Raw genomic sequence first — 10,988 nt, 5'->3', positions numbered from 1 at the left:
CTATCAAATTTTAAGCTACAATTATTTATGATTATTATTAAACAAGACTTACTTAATTAGAAAAAACTACTATTTATAATATGGAACAAAACAAAGACCTGAAAACCCTATCTGTCACGAAAATATGTACCTAGTTCCACTCGATTGTATGCATACAAACAGTTTACAGTGCAAGCAACTATAGAGTACCCAAAATATATAAATAATAAAAGTAAACAAACTTATCTTTCACCACAGTTCCTATTTAAGAATTCAAGATGAAGTCCATAGGAGAGTCCTTTTGGCACGATAAACTGGTTGGATGCTGTGGTGGGCAAGTCCTACTGAAAAATCCTAAATGTTGTGAAGTCAGGTACTGGTTTTCTCCAACGAAACAGCGAGCTCTATGGGTAAACCATGGCAAAGTTGCTAACAGTTACTGGTACATACTTCAAGTGACATAAATTATGCAAAGGAATGCAAAGTGACTAAGTTACGACGTAACTAAGTGACTAAGTCACTAAGTGTCTAAGTGGCGGAATCTACAATAAAGTTTATTAAATTTAGTTATTTATGTATTACAATAACAGTAGCAGTACATATTGAACAGGCCCAAACAAAAACATCAAATATTAGGTAGGTTAGGTATCCATATGTCATGTCAAAATTTCTGAAGTTTACTTCAATTCAGACATGACAGGGACGTGCGCATTAGATGGGCGTGACAGAAGGCTGTATAGATACTCGTTAAAACTTTTTATAAATCACAGATAAAAACACTTAAGTAAAAAGCGTACCGGTAAGGTATAAAAGATATTAGAATTTAGGTTTGGACACTAGGAAAAACTTGACCTTCAATGTTCTTTTCAAATATTTAAAGGATAATATGAGCTACAATTTGGAATTTAAATTTAACACTAAAACCCTGTGGCCTTGATTGATTGTTCCTTTGTAAATGGAAATGAATATCATTATTATAATATGGATTATATATGAACTTAACTACAATGATGCATTACCACGAAAAATAATGAGAAATATATCAACAGTTTACTTACTTGGACAGACGAAACACGCTGGCCTTAAACTTCTTTTATGTAAAAAAAAAACCAAAGATAAATTGAGTTTTGATATCATAGCTATTCCAAAAAAAATGGTCTTAATGTTTCTTTATTTTAGTGATATATCTGCTCCATTTTATCCAAAATCTCGTCCAAATCCGCCACTTAGAAAAAAAAACAGCGCGTTCGCTCAGACCCTGAGTTTGACCAAAACTGAAATCCCGATGGCCGGATCGACAAAATCGACCGCCCAGGTTTTCGCGCGTGAGCAGAGAGATATCGTTCTTAAGTCGATCGACGGCGTCGCACACGGGATTTATTTAGGGGTATTTGATGAAATTTTATTGGGATTTATTTAGTTAGTAGCGTAACTGCTACAACTCGATAAGAATTTTTCAACTCTACTACTCACAGCCTTTTCGATTATTTTAGAAAACAAGTTAATAAATGTATAGGACGATAATGATCCATATTCAGACGGTCACCATTTTTTGAAGAGCATAATTACTGACCCAAGATTCAGACTAAAAGGAAACGGGTCTAGGACGTTTCATCGCCGCCGTTTCGATGCCGCCAGTTCGATGCCGATGCCGGCCGATTCATCGCCAGTCAATTAATCGCTATCTGATATATTTACGAATTTTCGACAGTTACAATTATTAGTTATTTTTAGTATTAATTAGGAATTCTAGGAAATGCGAGATATGACGGCGATGAAATGGACTGGCGATGAACCGGCGGCATCGAAACGGCCGGCGATGAACCGGCGGCATCGAAACGTCCCATTCCGAAAGGAAACTTACCTTGAGTAACTGATATGTTTACAATATTAGCTAATGTGGGAGCTGTATACTGCTACCGAGTCTACTCGTAACAGGCATCAGGAGGAACCTGATTTTGGAGTAACTGGAAATATTGTCATAAGAATGGCACGAGATATATCAAAAAATCGTTGTTTTTATAAGTTATAAATATTTTGATAACTATTACACCTCTTTGTCAGTAATAGGCTATTTAGCTAAACAGGGTATACATGCCCTTGGAACGGAAAGTCGAAATAGAATTCCATTGTGCAAGATCCCAACGGAATCGGAGGGTAAGAAACTGGTACGAGGAAGCTTAGATGAATATGTAGCTGAATATGATTATGTACAAATAAGCAATGTTTATTGGAAAGACAATAACATGGTGGTATTTTATCCTCATTTATAGGAACAGATCCTCTATTCAGACCGTAAAGAGATATGATAGGAAGCAAAAAAATAAAATTAATATACATTAATCAACTATTTATAATGGGAGATAAGCCACAATTGGTAAAATTGTGGCTTATTTCCCATTTTAAATACAGTACAACCTGCCATATCCGGACCTGTCATATCCGGACCTCCCCATATCCGGACGGTTCTGCCATTCGTATCTATCGAAATCTGCCGAGAAAGACAGTCCTGCTGTTGGACAACGCACCCTCTCATCCCGACCCAGAAGAACTGAAAGATGGCGAAATAAAGTGTCTTTTTTTCCCTTAAATGTGACATCCTTCTGTCAGCCTATGGATCAAGATATTATAGAATCTATAAAACGTGTCTATCGACGAAAGTTATTGACGTCATTGATTACTGGCATATATGAAGGAGAAAACGTTTCAGAGACTATAAAAGAAGTGGTCTTGATATCCGGATTTTTTCATATCCGGATCAGTCTTTCGCCACATTGATTCGGATATAGCAGGTTTTACTGTAGTTGATTATAAAAATGCCACAAGGAAATAGCTTCAGAACAACATTAATATACCTCGTCTTGCAGTAGTATTACAGTACAAACGTCATATGGGTGTGGTCGACCACCATAATGGTATTCCGGGTAGATCTAAAATAAAGATGAGATCAACAAAATGGTATACAGGGTGATTGACTAGCAGGGTAAAGCTCAATAGCTTCGCTATAGTAATAGATAGCAATAAAAGTTAAAAACAAAAATTTTAGCCACCTTTGACCATTACAAAATTAGTTAGAATGTTACAGGGTGTTGGATAACACAGTGGCAGACCAAACTTTTGTTTTTTTAAATAGAACACCCTATACTTTATTTTAAATTCGAAATCTTGTTAACTTCTCCATCACAAACATATAAAGGTTTGTTATGTTATACAGGGCATTTACAAAGTTATAACCAATTTTATTTGAAAATCGTAACAAGTTCAACTCCCTGTATAAATAAAAATAAGCAAAATAACAATGGTTTATTAATGCCATATTTTTTAAAGTATTGTAAAAATTTTGAAGAATGGTCGATATTGCTAATTTTCTTTATATCAAATACAGGGTGAGTGAAAACGCAAGTACATTATTTTCTCAGTAATTTTAAATGGAACACCCTGTATTTTATATCACTATTGAAAAGTACCATTACCGTACTTTAATTTTTAGATAACATTCCCTAAGTCTAAATTTATTAGTTTTCGAGATATTTTCATTTTTCAATGGACCAGTAGCATGGCCACCCAAATCACCAGAATTTAATAAACTGTACTGATTTTTTTGGGGTAACGTTAATAATGAAGTTTATAAAATACCTCCAACAACAAGGGATGAGATGAAAAATAGTGTGCAAATTGTATTTCGATGTATTAATTTACAAATGCTCCGTAGAGTAAGAAGCTCATTCAATGATCGTTTTTAGGCGTACATAAATATGTTAGGAGATAATTTTGAACACCTTATGTAATTAAATATTAAAAATATTTTATTAAAAGTAGCTTCTAATTTTTTCAAACATGATTTTTTGCAAAATGTATTACTGATAAATTATGTTCCGTTCTTTATTTGTTACATTGTTATATTTACATACACAATATTGTTTAATTGTCTTCACAAAATATTGTATTTGTGTGCTTTTTTGTAAAATTTATTACTAATATTCTTTGTTTATTTGTTGCATTTACATAAAAAGATAGTTTTTAATTGTTTCAAAAATGTTGCATGTAGTGGTTGTGTTTTTTTTGTAAAATGTATTACTAATAAATTATTTTTATTTCTTTATTTGCTACAGTGTTACATTGATTACCGGATTGATAATCGGTAATCTTTAATTGTCAATTCAGTCATGGCTTACTTAAAATTTAGGTAAATTAAACACCTAAAATAATTTGTTCTGAAACATGAAAGTATCTCGAAAACTAATAAATTTGTGCATAGGAAATATTATATAAAAATTAAAGTACGTTAATGTTACTTTTCAATAATAATATAAAATACAGGGTGTTCCATTTAACATTACTGAGAAAATAATGTACTTGCCTTTTGACTCACCCTGTATTTGATATAAAGATAATTAGCAATATCAATAATTTCTAAAAATTCTGACAATAAATAAAAAAATATGGCATTATTAAACCATTGCTGCTGTGCTTATTTTTATTTATACATTGAGTTGAACTTGTTACGATTTTCATACAAAATTGGTTATATTCTTGTTCTCATGATCATTTTTCAGTGCGTCATTAATTATGACGTCATATACTGTATTGGGTGTGTCGAGACTTATTTCATGTAATTATTGACGAATTTGACAGATGCCAGAATCGTACTTAAAATGAAAAGCTTGTGGAATTAAACTAATTAGTAATTTAGTAAATTTGATTTTTACACAATATGTTAACATGTAGGTATTTTCTATAAAGGGGAATAAAATTAAAAAGTAAACAATATTTTTAATTAAATTTATAAATATGGAAACATTAAAAAATGACACAAAACTATCCATAAACTGTGTTTTTATCTTCTTCTCTAGGTGCTGTCACCGCTTAAAAAGTTGGTAATCATCAGAGCGATCTTTATTTCTGAAACCGCGGCTCTAAATAATTCATTGTTATTACATCCAAACCAGTTCCTAAGGTTCTTCAGCCATGAGTTACGTCTCCTTACTATGAATATTTTTCTTGCATAATGACCTGGAGTATAAACTAACTTCTAACGGATTAAATTCTAAACCAAAATACAAAACTAACTTTTAACGAACTAAATTCTAAACCAAAACACAAAATAATGCACAAAAAAGTTGTGAAACACAAAGGAAGTCGAATTTGAAATTTCAAAATGACAGGTACACAAAATACTGACCTGAATAATAACCGTCACTTGACTCTTTGACACTTCTAAAAAATGGCCAAAATGGACGAAGTTTTCGTCAAATGTTCGTAATACGTGTATTTGATTGGCTAGAAAAAACGCGCATTCTAAATATCAACGAATCAAACGTAGGTTAGGAATAGACATCTTATGTATATAACCATTGTAATGCTGCATTATTTTTGTGTTTAATCACGGAGCTACCTCTTGTTCCGTCTCATCAAACTTAATGCATTAGAGAGAAATCGAAAAACTGTGACGCACTGAAAAATGATCATGAGAACAAGAATAACTTTGTAAATACCCTATATAACATTACAAACCTTTATATTTTTGTGATGGAGAAGTTAACAGGATTTTGAATATAAAATAAAATATAGGGTTTTCCATTTAAAAAAACAAAAGTTAGGTCTGCAACTGTGTTATCGACCACGCTGTAACATTCTAACTAATTTTGTAATGTGAAGCTCAAAGGTGGCTAAAATTCTTGTTATTAACTTATTTGCTATCTATTACTATAGCGGAGCTATTGAGCTTTACCCTACTAATCAATCACCCTGTATGGGGCTCTTTTACCATTTATTAGATGTGGCAGTTGTGAATGCTTGGTTGTTATACAGAAAAACTAACCTTGAAAAATCAAAGTGCATGAACTTATCTGAATTCAGAATAGATATATCTCGAACACTTATGACTATTGGTCAATAATGTGTTCCAAAAAGAGGTATATCATCTGGCGTCTAGCAAGAAATAGAAAGTAGAAAAAAGAAATGTAATGTAGCACTTTCGCCTCCACCAGAGGTTCGAACTGACAACATAAGCCACTTTCTTACATGGGGTGACACACCAAGGCATTGCAAACTTTCCAGTGCTAAGACACAAACATTTGTAGTATGCGAAAAATGATCTACATCATTATATTTCAGCAAACAGAACACTTGTTTCAAATTATTCCACACAAAATAAATACTCTCGTAAGGATATTAGATATATGCTTAAAAGTGTTACTTACGTGTGATGATTTATATATGAATCAGAAATTTTTTGTAATTTTTATAAACAATGTGAAAAAAATATTTGTTTTTTTATTTTCCCCACTAAACATATCCCATTATAAAGTCAAATTTCACTGTTTGGTATAAAAAAATAAAAAATTGCGCATTGTAGGGTTAAATTAAATTAAGAAACTGTTCGGAACATGCACCTCTTAACATTTATATAGAACCGAACTCTTCACCAAAAGTTAACACAATCGATTGATCCTTCGACGAAATAAACTGCAAAATTTCCAAACATAATTCTTTCCACATGTACGACCAAATTTAAATAGCTATTAAAGTCAGCCCTCCTCGTATATTGTTCTTTCTGGCCATAGTTTATGCCTGACGGCCCGACGGTGTTTTATGCCCGACGAGTGCACCGCAACGGACGTGAATTTTCCGATAGTTTTTGATCTTTGCGAATAAATTAAATTACCCAGACTACAACTTGGAAAATTACCAATTTAGACCAAATTTAGAGGGACTGGAGGAAAGTGGTACTCGATATACAGGGTATCCCGAAAAGATTGGTCATAAATTATACCACAGATTCTGGGGTCAAAAATAGGTTGATTCAACCTCACTTACCTATATAAAATAGTGCACACAAAAGAAGTTACAGCCCTTTGAAGTTACACAATGAAAATCGATTTTTTTTCATATATCGAAAACTCTCAGAGATTTTTTGTTGAAAATTGCCGTGTGGCATTTTTATGGAAGCAACATCTTAAAAAAAATTAAAATAAAATTTGTGCACTCCATACACATTTTATGGGGGCTTTGTTCCTTTATACTCCCCCCAAACTTTTGTGTACGTTCCAATTAAATTATTATTGTGGCACCATTAGTTAAACACAATGTTTTTAAAACTCTTTTGCCTTTTATTACTTTTTCGACAAGCCAGTGTTTATCGAGATATTTTCAATATCTGTCGAATCCACCACATATTTGTATATGGTTAAGTACGATTATATGTATGTACATAGAGACCTGTTAGTTAATAATCTGAAAATTTATTTATAATTTACATTTTTAGGTATATTTTGAAAAAGAAGCTACATCTCGATAAAAGGTGACATGAAAAAAAGACTAAGAGGCAAAAGTTTTAAAATCACTGTGTTTAACTAATGGTACCACAATAATAGTTTAATTGGAACGTACAGAAACATTTGGAAGGTTTAAAGGAACAAAACAACCATCAAATTTTTACGTAAATATATTGAAAAAAATTTTTACGTAAATATATTGTAAAATCTCGATAAAAAATGGCTTATCGGAAAAATACTAGGAGGCAAAAAAGTTTTATAGACGTTGTGTTTAACTAATGGTACCACAATAATGAATTAACTGGAACGTACAGGAAAGTTTGGGGGGGTTTAAGGGAACAAAATCCCCATAAATTTTTTATGGTGTGGACAAATTTCACTATAATTTAGTTTTAAGATTTTCCTGCCATAAGAACGATACATGTCCATTTTCAATAAAAAATCTCTAATAGTTTTCGATATATTGAAAAAAATCGATTTTCATTTTGTAACTTCAAAGCACTGTAACTTTTTTTATGAGCACATTTGTACTAAGGTAAGTTAGGTTCAATCGAACTATTTTTCACCCCTGAATGTGTGGTATAATTTATTACCAATCTTTTCGGGACACACTGTATATAACAATAATGACTGCTTTGTAACAGTTTGTTGTAAGTATATGCTGGCAGGTAAGAGGGGCCTGTGTAAAAAATAGCATGCATCTAAAAATTGGACACACATTATTAACGTAACACTTTCTAACGTGAACCACTTTTTACAAGTTGTTAAGTTCGACACCTAACAGTTTATTATTCACAGTTTTAACACCCAAAAACGAAACGGTCAAGTTAATAATAATATTAAAAGTGGGCTTACTATTAACTTAGTTTTATTACAGTTTTGGCACCCAAACTGACAGAAAACACACCCGACCAAAATGTCCATAGTCTCCTGACGACATCAAGAAAGAACAAGTTATGTAACGTTTCAATCAACCGATTGAACGTTACAACCAAGCTCCGCTTGGTATTTGTCCTTCGTACAATATATTTCTACAAGCGACCCTATCTCCTATATTTCTACAATCGTCAAATTAAATTTTGTTCAATTTTTCTAAGGTATTTAAGCCAATACAAATTTGTACTCGCTCTTTTTCCATTACCACGTAAATGACCAACAATATCGGCATAAATTATTGTGTTTGTGTTTAGGCCGCTAGATATATGGGTAAGTTTGATTATCTAGTTTAAACCTCAGTTTTTTTACTGATTTCTTTTGCACAACAGATACCTACGTTCTTCCTTGAAATAAAGCTTGAAAAACTTTTCAAGTTTTATTTCTTTTTCTTTGGTATATAATATATATTACTTTATTTCTTGTACATGGTTATAATGTTTTATTGATAGAATTCTTTCTGTTTCTTTTTACGTTTAATAATGCCACGCTGTGATAATGGATTTTGTCGAGATCGTTTTTCTTTCGATACTCAGCTTTATTTCTGATCAGGCTTTTCTTTTGAGAGAAAACTGATCCTTGTATGAATTTTTCTAGCCCTTATCTAGGGAAGAAAGCTGTAGTCAAATACTACCTGGGTAGCCACACTACCTTGGAGAGCAGAACTAGCTCGCAACCGCCCACAGTATCCTGATGCATCAGAAGAATGAGTTATACAAGATAGCCCTAGACTTCCCAATAGCCCTAGACTTCCCATAACTACCGGCAACAACAAGTTCTGCAGAGATTGGGGACCTCCATTGACAACTGTGTGACAGGAAGATTTAAAGCTGAGTACCTTTTTTATCTTTATAACCTTTATACCGGTAACCAGCAGGGTATCGGTCACAGTTGTGAAAAGTTAGTTTTGTTGCTTGTAGATAATAACATCTAGAATGATTTTTGTTATTTTTTTTTTTATTTCAATAATTAATAGTGTCTTTATCATGATTTGGTAGACTGTTTATTTCCCGTACCTTTCTGAGATTGGAATGAAGTAGGGATGGGAAAAACCTACCGGTTTTAACCGAAAACCGGTTTTTTTACTTCGCAATAACCGGTTTTATCGGTTGTTTTTTGTCCCGGTTTTAACCGGTTTTTTCTTTTTAAAGTAATAACCGTTAAAAAACCGGATAAGTTATCTCTGAAAAATAATTAGGAATTCCGAAAAGAAACTTTGCTTATTCATCAACAACTCTTGATTTGTTTAATGTTATATTCGGTAATGACTCTCACACTCACTAAACTAATATGTTTAAAAATTATTGTGATAAGCTGAATTGGCTATTTTGATGAACTTGAGAATTAGCACCTCTTGTTTATTGAACTCGGAAATCCTAGCAAAAATAGATATTAGTATGAATCATCTGTGCGTCTGCATAGTTGTATTACAATTGTATAGAAAGGCTATACCGACACAAGCGAGAATAAGCTTATATTTTTTCATTAATAAATCCAGAAAAAATCATTACGGTGAAATCACTTTAAAAAATGAAAAAAATAAAATAGTTTTGTGTATTTTGTGTAAAAAGGAATTATTGTTTTTCAGAAAAACAACTTTGCAAAAAAATTTAGGACAATAGTACATCCAATTCAGAATTTTAACAATGATTCATTATTTGTTTTTATAAGTTTTAAGTACTATTTTTGATGTTAGGTACATTTTTGTTTTTATAATTATATTATTCATATAGGTACAAGTATTAATACAGGATATAGTCTAATTTGCTTCATATTACGTTTATAGTTTTATATAGGTACTTAATTATTTCACTACCTTTTGTATTTTGCAATTATTTGATATGATTTTAATCCGAAATTTTCGGAAAAACGAAAGTGGTGGCTCTCTTAACACCATAGAAGGATCCCGCGGATACAAAGAGCTGTCGCTCTTTTTGTGTGACGTTTCAATGTGTTGGAATGAATAATTGTGAACCAAATCGCTGAATTTGTAGAGACTAATATTATTACAGGACAAGCAGAGTCCAGACTAGTAAATTGCTGCTGCAGTCAAATTCTTAATCTCATTCAACATATTGAAGATGGTTTTGAATGGAAAGAAATAACAGAAGTAGCGTTCATAGGTATAACTGCGCTGCCTTTGACACCATCAACGGCTGCTGGGAAAACTACAAATGATTTCCGACTTACAAGGTTGGCGGAATATCTTCTCCAGAACAGATGTTTCTACGTAACGCTTTAGTCCAAAAACAGTAGGAAAGGCGACCAAACAGATGGACTCCCACGAGAAAGTGTCCTCGCGTGGATAAATCCACCAAGAACCACCCATAAATCAACAAATATGACAATTTGTTTACGCTCATGATACATCTATGGTAGCTCAGGAAAGAACCTCCAATTAAGTCACCTTTACACCTTAGAAACAAGCATGCTCGAATGACGATGGAGGAGGAATGGTGTCGTCAGATGCTGAAATACAACGAGACGCCAAAATGCCTCAACACCCGTCTGGAAAGAACCTGCCTTATCGATGTCATTGAAAAGATATCAAGATAAAAGTAAGCGCCAAAAAATAACATCCGTAAACTAACACAGAATGGGGAGCACAACTATACACTCTTTTTCTTCTTAACGTTTCATCTTCAAACGAAGGTTGGATATCAACTTGGCAATTCGTATTTTACTTACAGAAACTCTAAATAGTTGATTAGAGCTCAGGCTAAAGCCACTTTTACACGGTCAATATTATTTATGCAATATTTTTTTAATGATATTGCTCCAATATATTGCTTATACGTT

The sequence above is a fragment of the Diabrotica virgifera genome, chromosome 8 (assembly GCF_917563875.1).
Source record: "Diabrotica virgifera virgifera chromosome 8, PGI_DIABVI_V3a".
Taxonomy (NCBI): domain Eukaryota; kingdom Metazoa; phylum Arthropoda; class Insecta; order Coleoptera; family Chrysomelidae; genus Diabrotica; species Diabrotica virgifera.
The sequence above is the reverse complement of the archived record's forward strand: the minus strand, read 5'-3'. Positions refer to the sequence as shown.